The following is a 24,938-nucleotide window of genomic DNA, read 5'->3' as shown; positions in this document are numbered from 1 at the left end:
TTAACGGTTTAGACAAGAAAACAATCATCCTTCATCAATTCCTGCCGTCCTTTACATAACTGGAATCCAGATCCCTTAAAACACGAGCGACAAGGGGCGAAACCTCTGTATTGTCACAGAGGGAATAGTACTTACTGACTGTACGAATTCAAGGGTGACTTGGTTGTATGTTCCCTCTGAATAAAGCTTTTCTTTCGCAGAATTCATTTAGCGTTCGAGGGAACTCTGAATGATTGATGAACTTTATATTTTATTCACCAGAAGTATAGAGCAAAATAAGGATATGTAATAAATGTTTTTGTCAAGTGTTGTTGAGAAGATGAATGACATGTTTCATGTTCAGAATTTAGAGTTCTGGCTGAAACTTAGTTTACATTGGTCCAAAGATTTGGGAGTTGCCATCACTCTCAAATCAAACTTTATACGGTTGTCATTGTGATTTTTACTAGAAATAGTATGTTTATCGGCAACAGATGACTTCGATTTGAAGGAAAAATATGATAAATAAAATTTTCTTAATTTATACGCAAAGTGAACTGGAAATGTGCAGTTGAAATTATCAATATTTTTGGACACTGCATAAGTTAGAACACCCAATAAGAGGAGCTAAATAAATGCCCAGAAAAAACATTTTAAAGTAAGGTTTGTCTAACATTAAACATTTAAATCCTTTCCATACTTTTAAAATGCGCTGCTTAACAGAGTTAATTTTATCCAGGAGTTACCGATAAGGTGGAGGAGAGGGATTGTTGTCCAGGACGAGAAATTTTAGAATATTGTGTTCAGATCTGGAGATCACACTTGAATAAAGGTTCCAAAGAATGAAAGACTTCATAGCTGTGAAGCCATTCTAGGCTTTGAAGCCCTCTAGAACGGCTTCAAAGAACGGCACCTTAATTGGTGAAGGGTGCTAATGGATGCATGCATATATGAAGAACGGTTAGGAGTTACGAAAATCCAAGTTTGCAAAATCTTGCGTGGGGACAATAGAGATGTATATAAAGTCCTGAAGAGAATTGGCAGAATGAACGAGGGAGCTATATTTCCACTGGTAAAAGAGCCAGGGAGAGGCACAAATAGAACCTTTTGGGGAGAAAGAGATGGCCAGATCTCATCAAGTTTACTTTGTCAGTATGTTATAGATCATTAAAATAAATTGTCTGTCAGAGCAGTAGAGGCAGTGAGTTTGGTAAAGCTAAAATAGTCCTTTTTGGCGATGGGAAGATATGGGTGATAGAGTTTTTTTAGTCCCTTTTTTCTTGCTAGAAGCAGAAAGTATGCTTCCATGCATCAATTAGTATTATTAGACTAATACCAATGAGGGTATTTTTTTAAATATCTTTTCATATCAGTTATACCCTACGTTCAAGGATAATATATACTTATCTCGCTCATAGATTCCTTATTGGTAATAACAACGCCCTCTCTAATTACACTCTTAAAACGACAATTAATTTTAATCATCTATCTCTAATTTTATATATACAAAAACTCGATTAAATTTGGCGTTCTTATTGAAGTATGGGATTTTCTAAATTCCCTATACGCTTTCTATAATACATTTGTGATCGGTGAACTACATTAGTCTGCCGATAGATGGCAATACCAATACTACTCTCGAGCGAAAACAGTTTAGTGAGTGAGTGAAGTTAAATAACGCATTGGTGACGTTTCTTTTTCATTATTGGAAAAGAATTAATTGTAGTTTATCATCCACACACTGTAGATTACGTTGTAATGTAAATTATAGTACAAAGAGTTTTGTATTATTGTTATACGTGTGCGAGAAAATGCGATTATTTAATAAAACAAAATAATTAGAATAAATATGAAAGCGAACTTGTAACCAACAAGAAATAGAACGATAAGAGAAAGATAAAGTACTGTGGGATTTTGAAAGCAGATTATGCTTGTGCCTATGCATTTAGTAAGAAAAAATAAGGATTCAATTGGACTGTATGATGGCTTCGTTGCAATAACGCGTGGTAAAATATAAATCTTTCCATATTGTCAAAAATAATCAAACATTTTAGGAAAAAAAAAGACATTTATGGAAGTTACTGGTTGATTTTAATATCTGTCATTTTTTAAGTGTATAATATTAAACTGGGGCCACCTACAGAAATACCGAAGAGCCAATCAAACAATCTTAGCCATCAGAGTCTTTGACGTTCACACCCTGAGGTGTGTTCCAACCACAAGTATTAAAAGTAAGCTCGTGCTGCCACTTTCAACAAGTGCGATCGGCTCTCTGGAAAGTTAACTGTGACGCTGGTGCTACAGGTGATGACGTCACCAGACACGCCACTTCCATTGGTCGTGCGGAGACGAGAATCGAAAGGATATGTTACCAATCGCGGCAATGCCAACCGCCAGACAAGCATAAGCACGAGCGCGTCCACTCAACCACATGGTACAAATTGCGTTCCAAACGGCATCTTCAACTAGAGAAGAGTGAAGTTTCTCTTGTTTTTTCTTCTTCGTTCGTTCGATTATGCTTTTAATGCTAGGGGTGGAGGTTGCGACGGAGACTGTGAAGGCAGCTGCCACGTGGAGTCGAACAGCTGTGTAATAATTAGGTGTTGATTGAAATCAAGCGCGCGGAAGACTGAAAATCTGCCCCTAGAAAACTGCGCGGAAGAAGCTGTGACTGTAGTGTTGCTACTAACCACGGTTCAGCTGCCGCTGCATGTGTAAAGTGCCGTCCACCTATCTTCAACATCGATCGTGTTTCCACGGGCGTCGCTTGTAGTTTAAGGGTCAGACTGTGCACCTCAGCTATTCTACTGTCCCTAATTTCAGGTAGGAAAGATTTTTTTCTTCAATTTTTGGTCTTGTCTTCGATAGATCTTTAGAATTGCTTTTCTTCTTTAAGGAATTCGTGCTGAAATGAAGTCGCATCATTTAAGTGCCAACAAAACACCATTGTCTTGAAGGAAACAATGTCATTTAGCCGTTGGCATTCTGCCTAACTGTCATTTTAATTCCTTCTTCAGAATCCTCTGACAGTTGTCAAGTCTCTATTACACAAACAATAGCGTGTTGTGATGGAGGTTCCTACAGGGACAGGATTCACTGACCGTGACAGATAAGCACGCGATGCAGTACATTTCGTGTGCTTTCCTTTTAGCAATGATTAGCTACATAAACCAGTCTCATGTCGTAAATCAGTCTGCACTACGATAAGAATTATCCCTTACACAGGCTTATCTCTTATAAAACAGTGCACTCTTCTTGTTGTGTGGACGATTCTGTTCTCTCTCTTATATTTCCCCCATTCCCAGGTCAAACTTTGTCTTCTAAGAGGCCATCATAAGTCAGTGGATAGTAAGTGGAAAAGTTAAAGGTTCAGTTCTGATTCATGACTGGAATAACAATTTTTCTATACTTCTTCACGTGGTTTGCAAAGATCCTAGGAACTGTATTCAACCACAAACATTATTTAACTAGAAAAACAAACAAGTGAGCATTAAAAAGCACAAAACTTGGTTAGCTCCTAATCTGGTGCATAACGCCACTGCCTCAAGAAAAACTATCCAACTCACCTGATACTTTTTCTATAGGAAGGAATGAATGATGGATCCCCACCAGTCATTCCTTAATTACTAACCGACTTCCTTATCTCTTTCCCCCACTACATCAACACCCCAACAAGCAACTTTCTGCTCACATGGAAAGAACAAATGTAGTATTTCGTCTCCCAGATAACTTGGATTCTTTATGCACATCTATAAAACCCATGAACTTCAAGGATACAAATGTCCTTGAAGTTTGACCAAATAAAAGGGGGGAAAAGTTTAAAAGAAAAGATACAAATATAGATTATGGTTGCGTCTTCCCCTCCAAATACCTTTCTAAGTTTATATTTTAAATAAATTAATTTTTCATTTAAAATCTTTCGAAGCCTTTCTCGGATGATACAGAAATGTCCAGAAATTGGAGTATCAACTCATCTGTGTTATTCGAAATGAAAATAAACTATCCCGCTAAAGTCGAACACTTCTAGCATTTCGTCGATGAAATTTAAAGTGTTCCTTGTTTTATTTGACCCATTTTAATATCATTCTCCAACAGAATGCGTAGGAGATGAGGAAAAACTCCATCAAAGTAGTTGTGTCACAAAGGTATAGAGAAATTTCCTGCGCATCAGAGCTTTCCTGTTAATGTAATTATTTATACAGCTGCCCATCTTTCCTGTCTGCTCTGACAGTGCGTGTGACGTTAGGTCCCTTAGTGTGCTCGATTTGATTATGCTATAGTATCGACTACCCAAATTAAACAGTCTTATTTCCAGTTGCGTCAGTGTTGGAAATAAAAATAATTTAGATAATTTTCTGTCTTAAAATTACTGAAATTGTTCTAATTGTTTCACACCAAATTTAATTATTAAATATAAACCAAGAGGAGTTCTTTTGGAGTTGGCAGAGACCGTTGTATTTTAGAAAAAACTTTTTTTTTCATCTCTTAATAGAGAGAGAAATGATGTTATGAATTTTTCACTTAAATGAGTTGACATCATATAACTATAATCTAGATTAACATGTCCATTGATCTCTAGAGTTGTCTTATCACACCAAAAGATTTTAATGGATACATTTTCATTTATTTTCCAATATGTGAACAACGTTTTCTACAAACTGAACTCTTTTATCTGAATCGTCCTTAATTTGAGTGTTTGACACAATTTTGGAATTAAAACATTGTATCCTGACTCTTAAAGTTCTTATTAAGGATTACTGGGGAGTTAGAATGATTAAACCATTCTTTTGGGATGACCTTGGACGTTAGATATAAAGTTTTACTGCACTAATTCCTGGAATGGATACCTTCTGGAAGAAGGAGAAGAGGAGGACATGGATGGATGGAGTACGGGAGTGCCCGAGGTTTAATTGACCAAGACATCTTGAACCGCACTTTATGGTGGGAAAAATTCCTACCAAAAGATATTTTGTAGGCTGAGGAAACCCATTGAAATTTGTAAACCCGTTGTTCTTTGTAATTGGCTACAAAGAATCTAAGATAGGGCAAGTTAAGTGCTTTTGCATCTAAATCCGCACAGATATTCATTTGAAGTAGATTACTAATTATTTATTCCAATGTGAGCAAGTACAGAACAATTGGAAAGTGATAATCGATGGCAAGTTTTGATTTTTAAAAATATGCAGGCAATGGCAGGAAAGATATGTTGGGGAACCAATAAAGTCACCGTCCCGAATTATCCATTAATCATGGTATGTGCTTGAGTAAGGTAATGGACTGCGAACCTAGAAATGGAAGATAACTTAAGTTTCAGGTACATGAAACTGACCCTAGAATGCAATTGGGAAACAGAAGGGCGTCTGTTTCTGACTAGGAACGGAACAATCCAGATTAAGGGAAAGTTCCAGAAGGAAGTAGCTCCGCAACCTTTGTACTTCGGGGGGAAGGATGCCCAGCCATTCAGCACGGCTCAAACAAAGATTTGAGATGAAGGACGAAGTAGAGATGTTGGAAGAGAAGGTGATTGTATTGGTTAAGAAGAAGGCGGAAAATGGAAACAAAAAGCAGGAGCACGAGGAGAAAGGGATGTCGTAGTAGAAAAATTTTGGTTTGTGAATGTCCAAAAAATAGTGTTGTAACGTCGTGTCGGAAAAAATGGTCAAGCAGAAGAGCCTGCGTTTGATGTAAAGGTTGGAGGGTGAAGATAGTCGCTAAAATGAGAAGTGTGTCTGATGAATGGCCTGCTGAATGCTCAAGGAGCTCGAGCCTCGTCATAATAAGAAAGTAAATGGATGCAGACCGTCGCCATCGATCCCTGTAGAACTCGACTCGTAAGCCAAGCATAAAGAAGACGGCCACAGAAAAAAACCAGAAGTGGAGGATCAATCTACTGGTGGCTGCGTTATAAAGAAAGGGCAATGAGTAAGTCCCAAACAGTTATAAAGGTTAATTGTTAGAATCCGCTCAGGACTGATAACTTTGTCGACCAATAGCTTGAGATAGATACATATATTCTCCCTAGAGCATTTATGCAACATAATCCTGAGCATATAACATATATTGTACAAAATACTATCTATCTCTGATATAATGGCATGGAGCACAATATATGTTATATACTCAGGATGATGTTGCTAAGTGCTCTAGGGAGAATATATGTATCCCTAGGTTGCATATGTTTGTGAAAGAAAAAAAAGGGGGTAGATATTTGATTGATAATTGGCTAGAGGCAAGGTTAACACCTTTCCTCTAGTCAATTATATGCCGTGTAGAAAAGGATTTGAAATAAAATTTTAGATTAATTGGAAAAAATATATGATGAATATGTATAAAGGAGAAGAAGGAAAGTTTTTATTGTTCCTGTAGTTAACTTTAATTAAAAGTAGTGTCATACAATTTGCAGAAGGAAGGGGGTGATTATAACTAAATGGTATAATTAAAGATATGTATGAAAAAAATGTAAAAAAGAAGGTAGAAGAAAGTTTTATTGATCTTGAAGTTAACCTTAATTAAGAGTAGGTTGTACGATTTCAGAAAGAAGGTGGCGATAATATTTCTTAACATTAAATAAGATAATACTGTGTACATTTTGATATGGAAATAAACCTTTGGTATGTTTATAAATTTAAATAAGTGCTTCATTATTCTAAGATACTCTGCCCTAAAAAAAACTTGCATTAAGTCCAAACCTGTACAAGGATAATAAATATATCCTCAGTGGCCAGACTCTTCTTTGACAGAAAGAATAAATAAATAAAGCAGTCAGGTAGTTTGTGAGATTTTGAGGAGAGAGGGCCCAGTTGTGTTTTAATCGAGATAATACACACCTATCTAAATTGGGTTCCAAAGCACGGGGTATAACGACACTTAATTAGATAAATAAATAAAATAAATAGTAAGAAACCCCGGTTTCCACAACTCCTCTTGAAGAAGACTACTACAGTAATTTCATCGTTGTTATTTCAACAAAGATTTCTAAATTTTGGAAACCTGCAGAGTGACTCAGTTGAATGATATTGGGAGAACGATTTCAGGGTAAAAAAGGGCCAAGGAGAATCGTGCTGCCTGAGTCATATAGGCTACTAGTAGGAAATGAGGAATTCATTTCCGATCACTATCATCCTCGAGATACCTCCATTACTATGTTACTGTCACCAAACACATTACACCTTCCATGCAGATAATATTCCAGATAAATTTCTGCGGAAGATTATTAGCAACATCTAATTAAATGTCTGCAATGATAGTTATTATATAAGCACAGGTATCTGACGTTGGAGTGACACCTATAGTGCTAATGCAGTGTGCGCCACTCGATGATGTCACAGTGGGTCACTGGTTAGTAATATTAGATTGCTTCCAACTCGGTATCCTATTGTACACTCGATGAAATGAGCAGATATATTCATTCTAATTTCAGCGCAGTGCCCTCCATTTGTTCATGAAGTATTGGGAATTACGAAGAATGGTAAAATTGCAATTCCCTAAATCGAATTCTTCACTGCATTTTAAAGAACCTAATACAGTACGTGACATGTGTTTTGCCAATAAATTTATTTATTTATTCAATTGATTGCTATTTACAATCGCCCCTTGAACAGCGGGCAACCCAAAGATCTACCTGTCAATAACTTCGTCAGGATATGAATATTTGTCGTCATAACAATAAACATCCAGGGTGTCCACTCCATATTTGCATTTATAATGCCTCTTGATACAGTGAAGGGAAATTGGAAGCTCAGGTTTAACCACCTAAGAAGTCAAAATTCAATGCTTAGGAAGGTTTTAACATACGTTTCTGGATCTGATGACCAAATGACCGAAGCGGGCAACGCACCTAATAATGTATTCTTTCACCGGTTGGCCTTTATGGACCCAGTTAATTCCTGTCTTGAGCGCTAGATGGTGGCAAAGGTCTTCTTCTTTGTGGTAGTAAAATGCTCCCTGAAGGATAACTTATTGTCCCGGATAATTCCTAGATCTTTGTGATATTCGACTTTCTGTATGGGTTGACCATTTAAGAGTATAGTGATGTTTTGCTTTTTATGCTTTCGGGAGAAGGACATCTGGGCCGTTTTGAGAGGGTTTATAAAAGATTAGACGGAGGGGGAATAACTATTAAGTCCAAAGAAAATGGCTATTTGTGTGCTTTATGACCTTGGAGGTTTTAATTTCCGGTAGTCTTCCTCTTATCAGTCTCCTACATGTTATGTGTCATGTTTAAAATCGTGAAGGCTTTTCTGTAAGATTCATGGATTAAACCTTTTTATTCTTGTCTTTTTATACTGGGACACGGATTCCAAGGGAGCAGAGGAGTTTTCATAATTATAATTGCTTATAGTATCCGATAATGGACCGTGCATTTTTTGTGATGGTGTACGGATTCACTCTTGAAATATATGCGACAGTGATCAATACTCCAGGTCCACAGCCATCCCTAAAAACAATTTAAGTGCATAAAATATTTTAATTACTGGCCCTGATGAGAATTGTGTACATGGTCTCCTCCTCCTTTGGAATAATAAAGTTTATTTGTTTAAACTCACTGCAGATGTGCGAATTTTCAAAGCATTAGCCTATTATCTATTGGGAAAAAACCTCATTACACGTAAAAAAAAGAAAAAAGTAATCAGTGTTCCCTCATGCGTACTTATATTATTCATTTTTACCCCACCAATCGTGCGCACAACTGATTATCGTAATTCAAACATACAAAGAATGAAATCTGTTTTTCACAGATTTCTTTGTGTTCTTGTACAGACACAATTGCTTGATTACCAAAGCCTTAATCGTAATTCCCCGAAGAGTATGTAGCCTTCTTGAATAACCTTCAGTTTTATGCATCGTTTCTCAAACTGCTGCAGGGCGAGACGGATTTGATCCTCATCAGAACATTTAAAAATACTAAGAGAAAACTGCTAAACCAGCGCATGAACAAACCTTTTTCTTCATACGCTGTTGAAGATTGGCGCTCGATAGATTCTCTTGTGGAGGGGGTTCTCAGTGTCCGAAAGTCACGTAGAATTTCAGTTAGATACAGTTAAACAGCCTTTGGCATTGTAGGTGTTTTTTCTAGTCTGTACCAACTGCTGACAGCACAATGGATATTCGCACAACGAATTTACTTCATCGAGAAGAGATGGAGAATCAATAACAGAGTTGTGATATTGAAAACAAAAAGAGATCCATTGAGTTGGCCGTCTGGATCCAAGAGGACCGATTCTGAAGCGACAGCAAAGATCTTCATAGTTTCGACTGTGAAAGGCAAGGCGATTTCGGGAAGCATAAGAATTTAATGAATTTGATTTGAATTTGCTCAAGTGTATGAGAAAAATGTTAGTGTGGTGGATACCAAATAGTATCAAAATAATCATAAATGGGAAGTATAAGCTGCTTGTAGAGAAGAATTATAACTTTGCCATTCTTAAAGACCGAGGAAGAACACTTAATTAAGTCAAGAAGTTTGTAAGTCTGCGATATGAAGATGAGATCGGAATAAGACATCGAACTCCATTAAATGTATCAATACTTGCAATCACAGAATTTTCCATATAATAATCACTAAATACCGAGAGTCTAGCTGCACGATTCGAGCGAAAGCGACATAATTTACATTTTAATGGGTTTATAAATAAGTTATTTTTATTGACCAGAGAGAGAGAGAGGGAATGAAGAAAGGCTTGGAGTTAATTGCTGTCAATTGAAGAATATATAACTTTGTAAAGTTCAATATCATCTGCATAAAATTGGCACAAAACATTAATAGGCTGAAATACAGTAGACAGATCGTTAATATAAAGAATTAAAAAAGCGGGCCAAAGTGTGAGCCTTGAGGAACACCTTGCAAAAGAGTAAATGGGGTTTATGAAGAACAATCGATTATTACGGATAGTTGACGATTTCTAAGCAGCAAATCAAGCAAATCCAGTAAAGGGGTGGTAGAACATAAGATGAAAGCTTGAAGAGAAGCAGATCGATGAGAACGGAGTCAAATGCATGTGAAAGGAATGGCAAATCAGTTTAATTTCCTTTGTCCAAATTAGTTTGCAGGAAATGGCAGAAGAAGGCGAGATTTGAAACAGTTGATTTCCTTGTAAGAAAAGTATACTGATGATTATCGATAAAATGGTAATAGGAAGTAGGAATTCAAACATTTTCCTACATTATCCCTATATATAAATTGTATTCACTATAGTAATAATAAATACAATTTACATTTACATATAGGGATAATGTAGGCTTCTTTGAACGTTGAAGGGTAACAATCTGAAGAGGTTTGTAAGAATTGGTGTTAGAGATGAACTATTTTTCTTCAAGAAAATGTGCAGGGAGGATATTAAGGCTAGCAGCAATGAAATGTCTAAGAAGAGAAATGGCTGACTATATGTCATTAATAGTGAGGACTAATCTACAAAAAAGTAGTTGGTATTAGATTCAAATTGATAAAAGGAATTGATAGATGGAACGTTCGGGAGGACAAAGTTTCAAAAAATGGATAGCAAAAAGATTAGCAATGCCAAAAAGAGAGTTGATCGAGATATTTGAAACATTAGTTAATATAAGAATTCTGGGAGATCTCGATGGCTGTTTGATAACACCATAAAGGCCTAGAATTGAATTCAAAGTTCAGCTTCTACTGAGTGAAGATAATGAAAATACTAAGATTTCGTAACTTTCTTAATATGACGTCTAAGGGAAGAGAAGGAAAAGTAGCTAAAATTAGTTTCCAGTTTTAGATACCTTTTGAGAAGGTAATTTTTGCGACGAATTAGATACACTAGCTTGGTTGACATCTAGCGAGGGAAGTTGTCGATTATCGGTAGAGAATTTGATGGGAACGAACTCAGAAATTGTAGAACGAAGGATTAAGTACAGATAATTAAAGTAATGATCAATCGATTCAAAGTTTTAGATGGAGGAACCAATTAACATTGCCCAGAAACCGAATTAACGAAGTCCAATCAGTGTTCCTAAAGCTTAAAAAGAGCTGTCAGGGGAAGGTTGAAAAATAGAAGTAAAGAAATCAGTGACAATAGCGAAGTGATTAGATCGGATGAACTTGTCACCCCTTTGAAATTGTGAACAGAATTGATTCATGGGTAAAAACTAAATCAAGTTAGGAGGATTTCCTCCTAGGAAAGGTGCAGATTTGAATTAGGGCATTACTAAGATGAATGCTGCAGACTTCTTTAGTCAGGGAGGCTGGTGAGCGATTCGGGTCAAAGGTAATTGGGATAATAAAATCACGTAAAATGAGTAGTATTGTTTTTTGGAGGCTTCAAAAAGATTGCTTTTTGAAGCCTCCAAAAAACACCCTAGCAATAACACCCTTCAAGTCTAGATTAGAACGATAGGCCCAATAAGACAGGGGCGAAATTTTACTATCAAGTATATACGGATGTAACCAGCATATACAGGCACACCTTACCTCTCCGAAGTAATGGTTAATTTAAGAAGACAAATGTCACGTACCTAGATTCCTTCACAAGACTTGTGATAGTATACTGTTACATAGGAAACACGTTCATTCGGCAGATAGCAGAAAAAGTGGGACATCCAAAATGGAAACATCGAACGACAATGGAAGACAGAAGATAACAAGCAATATTCAACCCAAACCAAGAAGGCCAACATTATTGCCTTTAGAACACAGACAATTGAAAGGAAATCGCAAAGACATCCTTAGTGAGCTGAAAAATGCCAGTAAAACACTTTGTACAATGAATTACCATGATCTCACTGCTGCTCATAATCCGAAGATATTTTTGAATGATCACCGCCTATTTTGGTGCATATAAGGGAAGCGTTGAGGCTTACAGCAATGACAGAACGTGATGTATCACGTTAAGCAATCCATACGTCAGTTGGGCGTGGTTTATGCCCGAAGAACGGTTTCACCCCAAATTGTATTGCGCCGACAATGAGGTTTGGTGGTGGCAGTTTCATTGTATGCGCTTGTTTCATGCGATTAGGATTTGGTCTACTGGTTTGTCGTGGATAAAGCCAAGAATTTAAATATCTATTGTGGTAATTAGCTTCATCCATCTGATCAATTCTGCCTTACTTCCATCTTGACAGTTCTTTGGAGGAGGGGACGTGTATCAGCATAATGCTCCGTATCACAAAGCGTCGTCAGACTATAGTGGCTTGAGGAGAAAATGTGGTAAACCTGCAATTTACACCTTGTTTTAAATCTAATCAAATTGAACACCTTAGGTAATAACAAAGAAGGAAGAGAACAGGATATCCTATTTCAAGCAGAGAACTAGCTGTAGATTTACAGGAGCTGTTAATTCTCGGGCTGTCATGCACTCCCGTACTCCATCCATCCATGTCCTCCTAGGTCTTCCTCTTCTGCTTCTTCCAGGAGTTATCCCTTCCAGGGCCGACCGGGCTAGCCAGGTGGGTAAAGTGCCTACCTAGCAACCCAAAGGTCGCGGGTTCGAATCTTGCCTCGGGCTTGGATCAAAGTACTGCAAAAATCTTGGGAGGTGCATTATGGCCACAGAAGCTGATTCGCCAACAACTACTACCATCCCTTCCAGGATAGCCTTTGGATTTCTGGTTTCTTGCATCCGTTTTACATGTCCATGCTATGTTAGACGCTTTTCTTTGATGGTGTTAATAATAGGCTTTTTCACTTCCATTTTCTCTCTTATGTCTTCAATCCGTTTTCTGTCCCTTCTAGAAGTTCTTGTTGAGCGTCCCGAAAAATCCATTTCTGTGGAGAGCAATTTGTTTTCCCCTCGCTGTTCAACGTCCAGGTTTCCGGTCCATACAATAAGACTTTGTACAATCGTAAATAAATAACCTTTTGATAAGTATAGATAAATAACATTCTGATGGGTTTTTCGCGTTTAGAAACTTTATACATTTTTCTTTCCAAAGTTATATTGGAAAATATACACTACCCCGCCAAACTCGAAAATATTAAGGTGTCCCCCAAAATAGGTAACAGCGTAAATGGGATTATATACAAATCAAGAAAAGGTTAAAAATATGTCGGTAACAGCAGAGATAACACAAACAAACAGAATGAGTCTTGACAAGCGCTTTCGGTATTTTATAGAGGCTTAATCGTCGGGTGTCAGGTTAGCCATTTGTCATTAAGTACAATACACGTTTGAACTTTGCAAAATCAACCGTTGAAGATATCAGTTGGTTAGCAAAGCCAAATAAACTGACTAAGAGAAGTTTCCGATTCTTTAAGAAAGTAGCGACAACGAACCGAGGGACATCCTTAAAAAAAACATTATGTTGGAGTTCCAAAACTTCATACAAACGTTCGTAAGTACGTCCATTGTCCATAGGGAGTGATAAAGCATGATTTTTTATGGCAGAGCTGCTGCTGGAAATAGGAGAAATAATGGGCATTTCAATCTGTCTTTAATTTCTTAAAGAACCTTTAATTCCTTATGATACCATTAGCCTCACATACGTTTGTGATGGTGTCATAAGGACAGCGTTACAGGAATTCACTGAAGAAGTGATACGAGGTGTACATCGAAATGTCTGAAAATAATCTGTAATTCTTAAAGAAATTAAAGACAGATTACACTCCACGCAGGTTGAAGTGCCTACCATTTATTTAACTAATTTCCATTTCTTGACAATAAAATTTGTAGGAGGTAGGGTAATGGTTTGGAGTCGGACCATTGGGTATAGTACCAAAACCGGTCCATGCCGAGTTATGCACTGACACCTTGAACAATTCTCTGGTGCTCATACTATGGCCATCTATGGATAGGTTTCTCCATGCTTTATTCCACACAACGATGTAAAAATGTGGTTTCAGGAAATGGAAGTCCAATAATTGTCCAACTTGGCCAATACGCATATTTTCTGCAGCTGAATTTGAAACTGCACCGAAGGACAAGTACCTATAAATTTCTGCTGCCTGCTTCAAGAAACTGGTCGAAGCTGGATAGATTCTGTCATTAAAGGATTATAATTCTTGTTTTTACAAACTAGCTTTCGAATACTTTGAGTAGTATATTCTGAATATTATTTAAAAGCGTGCCATGAGAAATCTGTTAATTCATTTAGTTGTGGTTCAAGGTGATTCACCTAAATTTCATGAGGAAAAATAACGTTGTATTCCTGGAAATATTTTAAACTTTTTATGGACACATTTAAACTGCACATTGGAATATAAGCACACACGCTATTATATTCCCATTCATTAATTTTTGAGTTCTCTTAAATACGATATTTTCTCTGCGAACTTGCCAAACTTTCCATAATTTATCTCAAACACTTTTAATCGACAAGCACAAGAGCCACGTGCCTGTGCACACTGAGCAGGTAAACCTGTGGAAATTTTTTTGCCTCGTTCTCTGGAGACCATATAATTTCTTCAGTCTTCACTTTCAGCCTTGAGAACGGTTTTCGAGATGAAGATAAACCTGCGTGCATAAACTTGAAAGCCAGATAATTTCAACTTTCCTCTTAATGATTTGATGAAGCATCGCGTTGCGATGGAGACGGTCATAAAATACAGCGGAGAAATGCTGCGAAGAATTTAAGGTATAAAATAAACATACGCAAAGAATGCGTGAATGGACGGTGATCAAAGCGTTGAAGTTTATTACAGGAATCAGTTTTGCATGTTAGAACGCTAATGGCATTCAGGGCCTTCGAAGAAAAGAAGCCACTAAATTCTTTGGAATCATTAATTCAAGTTATTTTCCATCCTGATTCAGTTCCACTTCTGTCTTTGTACGCCTCGTTTGATGTATCTGGTGCGAGCACTCTGCAGTTGATCTTTCAGTTAGACTAAGATAATAAATTCTTTGATAACAGAGGAGCAGAAAGGAGCATCTTAAAAGCAGTTTAATTAAATAGAATTTCCTGTTTGTAGTACAAAAGTAATGAATTTATTAGAAAGTGAAATTTCTTTTGCTCGCAATTATCAATAAATCGAAATTTTTATCCATATGAATGACCAACGACAAATGCAGTCCTAATCGCAAAAATACCCAAGCCATTTTAAGTTTGTTACTACAACTGAGAGGGGAATTCATTTGAAATTGCCAGATCGGGCCTTTAATGCGAATTAATTCACATGATTTCAGATGAAATGAAAAATGATTGAAGGATTTTCAAGTGGGACTAAGCTATCTGATCACAGGAAGAAGTATATTCTTCTTTTATTCGATTCCCAGCCAAAGTTGCGCTACTTCTAATCCTAAATACTCAAACCAACTCTCAGAAATATTGGTTTTGGACGGATTTTAGATTCATCGAGTCCAAGAATCGTTAAGTAAAGAAAATAAACATTAAAATGACGTAGTATAAACTTTGATGAGAGTGTTTTGTATACAGTATAAATGACCTAAATATATCTATTCATTCTGGACACAGCAGAAGTCCCCTCATGAAAATTCTGACAGTGGAATGAATGTAAATCCCTTCTCAAGAAAGCTGAAAGCAAGGGAAACACAAAGAAATATTGGTACATGTACTCGTAAGAGTCTATATATCTCGTTTTATAAGAATCTGCTTTAAAGAAATGGAACTACTTGTTTTTCTGAGTGTGGGGGAATACGATGCAATGGAATATGGAGCTATATATAAGAAAAGCTCGAGAGATAGAGAGGACGGGGTAGGATTAGCGCATTAAACTTAAAATTCTGTCTGTGTATCTCGAATCGAACAAGTGTCAGCAAACAGCATTGGACTGATGATGTCTGCAATTGTAATTCTCAGTAGATCTTTACTCCAAGAGCAACAGTATATCACTTAGACCACGCATGGCAGAGATGACTCCCTTATAGACGCCGGCATTACAAATCCTCAGCAGAATACTAAAAACTTTTTCCGTAAACTCTCAGTACCCAGAGGTCACTTTGCGACATAAAGTAGTGTTTGCTGTCCTTCACTCGACATTACACAGCACTCTTCTGTGGATTAAAAAAAAATGTTTTTGCAATTATCGCGACAATAATAATCTGCAATCTCCTGACGTATCCAGGAATCTGTAACCGTTTTTATATTAAATCCTACGCTACAAAATCTTTTCAAAAAAAGCATCCTCTTGGCTTTGGTTTGCTGTACCATAACCATAGTTTAGATGGTTTAGAAATTCAGGGGCTTGAACCCTGACTGCTGACTATTGAAGGGTAGTGGGACAGCGTACTTAATGTATAACACTTCAAATAGTAACATAATAACAGAGGTTCTAGCTATGAAAAAAAAAAAGTATTAGCTCGATGGGTTCCCAAGTTTCTGACAGGATCAAAAATGCAAGAGATTTGTCAAGCGACGTGAACATTTGCATTGTTTTTAATCAGATCTAGCATATTTCCTTGAAAGGTTTGTGACCACGGATGGATTCATTACTTTCAGACAAAGGAGCAGTCCAAACAGTGGAAATACAGTTCTTTATCCCTCCTTGAAAACCAAGTTGATTCTTTGTTGACAAGATGATGGCTTCAGTTTTTTTTTTTTTTTTTTTTTTGGATGCTGTGGAGTGTTGTTAAAGTAAAGTGTGAAGTGTATTGATGTCAACCGGCACCAGGGGTTCCCCCATTTCCGCGTTGCTTTCATTGTAGGTGCAGTACGCTGGGAAGGCCAGAGTTTTAATAGTGTGTGGATTTTGTTTATGTGTGGTGTTGTGTATCGTTGTTCATCTGGCCGTTTAGCCGCTGGACCTCTACTGAGGCCCAACGTTGCCCACACTTGGCCTCGTGGAGGCAGACCAGGTACACAGTAGTCTGATTTTTGCTCTGCCACCTAGTTAGTTTCCTGAGATTTCAATGACTAAGGCCTAAAAAAAAAAATAAAACTCAGTAAGGGTGAGCGCTGGAATTAGAAAAGCCAAATTATGTTTATGCGTTTTAATTTGGACGAAATTAAGTTTTTCTAGTTTGTGTAGGTTATACTCTGGCGTATTAGGAGACTGAAGGCTGGGGGAAAAGACAGAAGTATAGAGATGAGGACCTCAGGATGTTCAGTAAGGCAGGTCCGTGCCCCACCAGGAGAAAATAAGGGTCGGCAGGGGAGGGGGGAGACAAGACTATCTCCTGCCCTGCAGGGGAAAGGGAGTAACAGTACCAGGCATGGGAGCCCGGTACAGATCGCCATCAGGCATTGGCAGTAGAGAGCACGTGAAGAGTTCAAGCGATCTGAACCGGATCTTCGTTGGTGATCATGTTCAATGTAGGAGACAAATCCAGTCGTGAGGTCATACAGGGGCAAGTCTCGTCCTATGGTTGGTCATGTAACCTGTTCAGATCGTCCAGTGTGCATATTATGAGGAAGCTGCCATGGGCCCTGGTGATAGCATTTTCCTCTGCACTTAGTTCGTGCGTTGACCATTCGGTTTAGCCATCCAACTAGTGGTTCACTGCGAATAATTTGTATCCAGTTCATGTCAAGTCTTGTGTCAGTTTGTCTGGGTCAGACGTAGGCCTTCCTGGTCGTCAGTTCCCTCGTGAAAAGGCTAGATGATGATCATGTTCGTGGTTGTAGATTATTTTGATACGGACGGTTTTCTTACATATTCCAGTTTTCTCCAATTCTAGTTTCGTGATTCATCATCAGCTTCCGGATGCTGTGCATGGTGGTTTTCTATAAGTGCTCTCTTCTAGCGAAGCGTTTCTGCGCAAAGATGGTAAGGGCTTTGTATTCATGTTAAATAAATAAATAAATTTTCTGTTTATACTCCGGGACGACCAAACGGTCAGAGGAGTTCACAAGATAGACCGAATACAAGAAACAGCACCGTATTCAGCAGTCAAGGGCTTGAACCCCGGTCACTCAAGGCATGTGTACTTTTGCACCCGCGCGCCTGACCACTAGGCTACAGCACCATTATCAACTTGTGCAGAACCATACTATCTTCAATTACAGCTCTTGACAAACCTCCATGCAGGTCTGCTGTTGCTCAGGTGTGAGTAGTCATGGAACCCAGCATATTCAAATAGTCATGGATAACACCGTATATGGTTCCTACTTATATGCTCAACATCTCTGCCAGTTGCCTTACAGATGTTTCGAGTCTAGAAGGTGCTGTTCCATGTTCAGCGGGAAGTAGGTGATAGTAGTGGTGAGCATACATCACAGGTCCTCATAGTGGTCGCAATCATATATGAGATGTTGCCATGTCTCCTCGCGGCCACATAGGCAACGGGGATCCAGTGATTCGGAAGCTAGACATTTTTTCATTAAATGGCCCGTGCCTGGTGAGCAGATAGGTGACGTGGAGTCCCGGTTGGAACCAACTCGGGGGTTTTGGAAAGACTCTGTTTACGCTCGGCAGGAACTTCTTGGTGATTTCTCGTTTAGTGAACTCTGTCCACTGCTCCTGCCATTCCTATAGGAGGTGGTTGAGCAATCTGGTTTTTTTCAAGTTGTTAACGAGGTTCAATGTGTAGTTCAGGACAGTACACGGGTTTTCTTTTGCCATATTATATGTCAGGGCGCATCTAATGATTTCCAGGTCCAGCGGGAGGACTCCCGCCAGAACCTGGAGTGCGTGCGTTCTAACCATCGAGACAGCTCATGTGATTGTCAGAACTATTGACCGCTGAATACTGTCCAAGGTTCTTCTAGTTACCACCGTGGTTACCATTTTGTACCAAACTGATGAAGCATATGTGGTTACCGGGATGAGTGTAGATTCGTAGTAGAGGGACAGGGTCCGTTTTAGCATTAGCATTAGTAGAGGCATTTGATGCAAGAAAGCAAGCTTATGCAGCATCAGCCAAAAAAAAAAAAAAAAACCACTTCCACTTCACCCCTCTGTTCGTTCAAAATACCTGTCCAGCTGAGCCTTAAACTTATTTAGGCTATCAACTTCCACTACAAGGGATGGAAGTCTGTTCCACCAACCAACCACCCGCTGGCTAAAGGCAAATTTCCGCACGTCTATCCTACATCTGTCTTTCCTCAATTTGAATTTATGCCCTCTCAGGTGATTTTTCTGAGCTAGAGGAAGAATCCCATCAGCATTGAGCATGCTCAAACCATTCAAGGCTTTATACACCTCTATCAGATCACCTCGCTGGTGCCTAGTCTCCAGACACTGTAATTTGCAAAACTTAAGCCTTTCTTCGTAAGAGCACCCCTTTGTTCCATTCACTAATCTTGTTGCCCTTCTCTGTACTCGTTCCAGCAACTCTACATCCTTCTTGAAATGAGGCCTCCAGACCTGTATACAGTACTCTAGGTGTGGCCTGACCATTGCCTTATACAAGGGAATAATCACCTCCTTATCCCTGCTGGAAAAATTCCTGTATATCATTGACAACACTCCATGAGCTACTCCTGCAGCCCGTCTGCACTGCTCAGAGAACTTCATATCTGCCTGCACAATCACCCCCAAGTCCCTTTCATTCTCTACCACTGTCAGTGTAGTACCACAGTTGATACGTTGCTCTGGGGTTGCTGTTTCCCATGTGTAGTACTTTACATTTGTCAATGTTAAACTTCATTTGCCACCTCTCAGCCCATCTGCTCAACCTTTCCAGATCCTGTTGCAGCAGCAGCGTAGTGTCCTTGACAACCCTGTGAACCTTTGTATCGTCTGCAAACTTGGACATTAAGCTTGATATACCATCATCAATATCATTTATAAATACAGAAAACAATAATGGACCCAACACTGAGCCCTGAGGGACTCCACTAATAACATTAGTCCACGATGAGCAGTGTCCATTGATTACCACTCTCTGTCTTCTCCCCCTAAACCACCCCTTTATCCATAGCAGCAACTTGCCTCCAATGCCACTCTGCTCCAATTTGTGCAGCAGTCTTCCATGTGCAACAGTATTAAAAGCCTTTCTAAGATCCAAGTATATAATATCAAAGTTATTCCCTGCATCCAGTTCTTTTGTGACTGCATCATAGTATCCAATCAAATTGGTCAGGAAAGACTTCCCTTTAACAAAACCATGCTGTGTCCGAGCTATAACTGAAGTCTTGTCTAGATGATCCTGCAGTGTTTCTTTAACCAGTGCCTCCATTAATTTTCCTGGAACAGAAGTTAAGCTCACAGGTCTATAATTAATTGTGTCAGCCTTTGATCCTCCTTTGTGAATTGGGGTCACATTTGCACATTTCCAGTCTATGGGTACCTCCCCTGGGTCCAAGGAAGCTCTCATAATTATGGCTAAGGGTTTGCTTACTTCCTTTGCTGCCTCCTTTAATATAACTGGATAGATCCCATCCACCTCGGGTGCCTTTCTTGTGTTTATCTTCAACAGTTTCTCCTCCACTTTACTCCCAGTTATTTCAAGATTCTGTAGCTTACTGCTAGAGTTGAATACACCTCTGGCTTTCCCCTCGCTAAATAACTCCTCATGTGTGAATGTCGATGCAAAATATTCATTTAGTTTGTTAGCTACCTGAGCAGGATCATCAACAGTCGACCAATCAATATCAAGTGGACCAATCTGATTCATCCCCTTCATTCTAGAGTTTACATAAGTAAAGAACTCTTTGCTGTTTTTCTTTGCATCCCTTGCCAAGGATTTCTCGTAATCTGCCTTCGACTGCCTAACCTCCTTTGTAACTTGGTTGCATATCAACTTGTATCTATCATAGGTTTCTGTGTCATGTGTTAATTTCTAAGTATCCCATGCATTTTCCTTCTCTGCCATATGCCTCATTAGTTCATCTGACATCCATTTTGGCCTAAACCCCCAGTTTGTTTAGCCCCCAGTCCCTCCTGGTCACTCTTACGACAAATGTAGAATATTTTCGTATCTTTAGATGGGGCTGGAAATACAGATTTGTGTCTATGATAATTCCTGGATATTTGATTTCTGTAGCAAGTTTTATTGTGGTACCTTGGATTTTCACTTGAGGTGGTTTAGCAAGGTCGAGTCTGACCTTCAGGAATACTGAGCAGATCTTACTTGGCGAAATCCGCAGGCAATGGATTGTAGCCCAGTTTTGCAACATTCCTATCGCCTGGTTAACTTTTTCTTCGATCGGTGCTCGTGAGTTAGCAACGGTTAGTATTAAATCATCGGCGAAGACTTGGGCTCCAACTTCGCCAATATCAAGGGCCAGGAAGTCATCTAAAATCATATTCCATAACAGGTGTTCTAGGAAATAGCCCTGTGGATTTGTCTGGTTAGCTTCCAATACGGTGCATGTAGTTCGATCGTTCTCTGTTTTAGGTAACTCCTAATTGTGTTATACAGGTTTAGGGGCACTCCAGCCCGCCTAAGTCTCACGAGGACGTTCGACCACCAGATGGCGTCAAACGCCCCCGCGAAGTCGACGCTGATAACAAAACATTTGGTAGTACAGGCTTCTACTTTATCCAGTAATGTCTTGATAGCTTCGATCGTGGATAGGCCAGGTTTGGATCCAAATTGCGTTGTGTTTGTTAGGTTTGCCGCTTTGTAATAGTGGAGGAGCCTTTTGTGCAGAATTCTCTCTAATAGTTTGCTTACAACTGGGAATAATGCGATCGGACGGTAAGACCCTGGTTTTTTTGGCTGTTTTGATGGATTTTTCAATATAAGTTTGATGTCAATTTTCCAGTCATTAGGATAGATTCCTTCTTGGGGGCAGGTGTTTATACTGTATAACGTGAGTAACAGATTCGGGGTGTATTCTACCGTTTTCTTCACAATTTACGGTTCAATTAGGTCCGAGCCAGGGCATTTTTTGCTTTTGATTTACATGGCGGCCGCCTGCAACTCATCCACAGTGAATGGAGTGTTGCTAATGGATTACTGTTAGAAAGGGCAGACAATCAGAAGGGCATACGGAAGCAATGTTGATGTCTTTTTTTTGAAAACAACAATGACAAACGCCGAGTAAAACTCAGCAGAGGAGTATTGTTCCACCAGGCCAACGCAACTGCTCACAAGTCTGTCATTGCCATGCCTGCAATGCATGAGTGCCGCTTTGAAATCTTGGCCCATCCTCCATATTCACCAGATCTAGCAACATTGAACTTTCCCTATTTCCAAACTTGAAAAATTACCTAACTGGTATCCATTATCCCACCGACAGTGACGTCATTGCTGCAGTTTATGGGTTCCTGAGACCCACTTTCTTCGCAGTTGGAATCAACGAATTGCATCATTGGTGGCAAAAGTGTATTGTTTCCAAAAAGGGACTATATTAAAAATGCAACATGTCACCCAACTCCTCAAATAAACCCCTCATACTTAGGCCACAAACTTTTCAAACTCCTCTTTCCAGTTTTCCTTATTTACAATGTTGGTTTTCAGTTTATTTTACTTGGATCTTTATTTTCAATATTTATTTTACCTTCACCAATTACTTAGATCCAGAAGCCATGGCATCTGGATGTACTGTTGCTGTTAATCAGGCTGGAAGCGGTGGGTTCCAAGACATGGCAACGAATTTTCCGTCCTCCTATCGCTGCCCAACTCACCAGATCTCAATTAAGCATGTTTGGAACCTACTACAAAAGGATATCGATGCTACGACCATCCATCTGACGATGTGTTGGCATTACTGGACATATTGTGCAACGGATGGGTTCCACTATCACAGAACACCGTGCAAAGCCTTGTGGAGTCCATGCCAAGACAGGTACTAGCTATATTACCGGCAAAAGGTGGCCCCACGAGGTATTAATTATCTGAAGTCTTAGAAGTCATAGGTTCAAATACAAGAAAGCTTTCTGTGCACCAAATTTTCTAGTTTGCATTCAAGGATGACTAATATGAGAACATATCCTATCTTTTACTAATTTTCACAGATTGTTTGTGAGAAGATTGTTTGTTCTTCATGTCGCAAGTTTCAAGAATAACTTCTACAGCAAGAACTGTTAAAAAAATCAACGAACAGTTTATTTACTTCACGGTTTTAAGCGGTAATTATTTGCTAATGGACAGAACGTTGCGATCACTCACTTAGCACGCGTGCAGCCAAGCCAATAGGAAATTAATTTTGTTAATAGCGTGAAACATCTTTATTAAGACACTGAAATCAAAAAGACTTTAGGAGTTCTCTCTTATTTTAGTCGGCATACAGAAAGCAGGGTTGCTAACGAGTTAGTGGTGAAGCTGCGGACGATATAATTGAGATAATTCTGCGCAGAGCGAGGGTTGAGTAATGCGTGATGAAAGTGTAGACTGACCGGAAATTCTCTTCGTCAACCAAAGTTCTTCGAGGAGACATTTATTTAGGCTTCAAAGTGCAATATATCAGATCCTTTTCCCCGAAGATCTTTATCTTTCTCCCTGAGGTAACGGTGGAAGGGTAGCGGTAAGGATACTCACTGAAGCAAATCAATTCGCGGTCCTTTAACTGCACCCACTTCTGCGATCGCTCCTCGTGATGTCTATAAACACGATGGTTCTCCTTTCCTATCAAAGCTATCGCGCCCTTAAGGTCGCTCACAGAAGTCCAGCGAAGCAAATCTATTGGATCATCCATCCCTAAACATAAGCAAACGTTAAAATGACAAAGTAGGAGCGCGTGCGAGGTTTCGTCAGCAGCAGCAGCAGCATCAGAAGTAGCTCGTGCGAGCGGGCGAACGAGCCGCCCGTGGCACTTTTCACATCACTGAAGCAACTGCTCAGTTGTATTCATGTTCCTCGCGTCAGGTGGACAAGGGTGCCTTAGATAAATACGTGCAGTTGACAAGGACAGCTTGAAAAGTATTTCACTTCCGTGTGGCGACAGAGAGAGAAAGAAACTACTCAAAAGACCTTTACCGTATTTTTTTTTCTCTTTTTTTTTTAAAAATGTAGAGGAGTGGACGACAGAACACCACGCTTTAGTAAGACATTCCCGCTTCTGTCACTGCTGAACCAATCGATACACAGACACACGCTGCACTTGAGCATCCCTTGCCACGCAAATACAATCACTGATTGTTGAAACCGTTGTTTTATAGCGTGGTCTGTTTCTCCAAGTCCTCATCTGTTATGATCACTTACTGTTTTGTTCTCTCAGAGCTTTTATTTGGATTTACATTTATGGAATAAAAAAACAAATTACAGTAAAAAAAAAGATTTTGAAACTGAGGTACTTCAAGTTCTTTCAGTTTTTATCGAATATTTCTTAGCATCCATTATTCTTAAGATTATCGTCAATAATAACTGGATAAACAACTTTTAAAAGGGAGAGGTCACACACAAGGCGAAATCCTTGCAGTGTACACTTTGAAATGGATGAATCCATCCATTTTGAAATGTTGGATAATGTTGGACTCTCTCAGATTCAGCACGCAGAGATTAAATTTCCTGCTATGAAATTTTCCATATAAAAGTATATATATATAAACCTTTAAATATATAGGGCAGAAGGCCATTCTTCCATTATTTCTTCTCTCACTTAATGCTGGTTTCGTCCCAATAATTATAAACTATAAAATTTCTTCTATGCTATATCTGTAGTTAAATTTTCAGCCTTTTTCCTCCTGCTGAAATGAAAAATAAAAAAGGAAAGCTAGCCTAAAGAATACTCTAAATTTCGGGCGTTTATTAGGAAAAATGATCCACTCGTGATAACCAAAACTTCCACGAGATCCATTAATAAATGACATCTTTGTGCACGGAATATTCTGGTAGAACGTTGGATGTATCGCAATTAATCACCTTAGATTGTCCAACCTGATTGGATTTAGACCCGGAGTTCCAGCTAGTCACTCCATTTAAAGAATTTTCTTAATTTGAAGGAATTTTGCCTCCTTCCATGAAATTGGGATAAGTCCCAATTTCATGGAAAACGAATAAAGGATCTCTTACATCTTTGAATAAGATAGGTCCCTCACAGATATGGAAAGCAGTGCGGCCGTTAAGCATAATGCCTCATGGGATCACTCTCATGATACTGGTTTCTATATTTCGACAATTGAACCCTTGCAAATACCACGGCGATGTGAAAAAAAGGTCAGGTTTCGGAAGCTCTCTTTGGGAGTAACTTTGCCTTATGGCCATCAGTTGCTGTGGTAAAACGTCAAACAATCCAGTCTCTGACGTTAGAAGGGTGGATACAGTTTCTACATTCTCCCAAGT

The 24,938-nt window shown here is 39.0% G+C and overlaps 1 protein-coding gene across 3 annotated transcripts in view; it reads left to right on the top strand.

Moving 5' to 3' along the window:
* LOC150083032 (uncharacterized) overlaps nt 1-24,938 on the top strand; it is a 379,196-nt gene that overhangs the window by 180,906 nt on the left and 173,352 nt on the right. The window contains exon 1 of one of the 3 annotated variants that reach the window (XR_016547160.1): nt 2,466-2,802. The exons of the other annotated variants lie outside the window; for them this stretch is intronic. The gene's annotated coding sequence lies outside the window, so the exon portion shown is untranslated. Of the gene's footprint in view, nt 1-2,465; nt 2,803-24,938 lie in introns of those variants that run through there. 3 annotated transcript variants of the gene reach the window in all.

Source organism: Mastigoproctus giganteus, chromosome 7 (assembly GCF_048544385.1).
Source record: "Mastigoproctus giganteus isolate SK-2022 chromosome 7, ASM4854438v1, whole genome shotgun sequence".
NCBI lineage: Eukaryota > Metazoa > Arthropoda > Arachnida > Uropygi > Thelyphonidae > Mastigoproctus > Mastigoproctus giganteus.
Note: the sequence above shows the minus strand (reverse complement) of the source record. Positions and strands in the feature narration are given on the sequence as shown.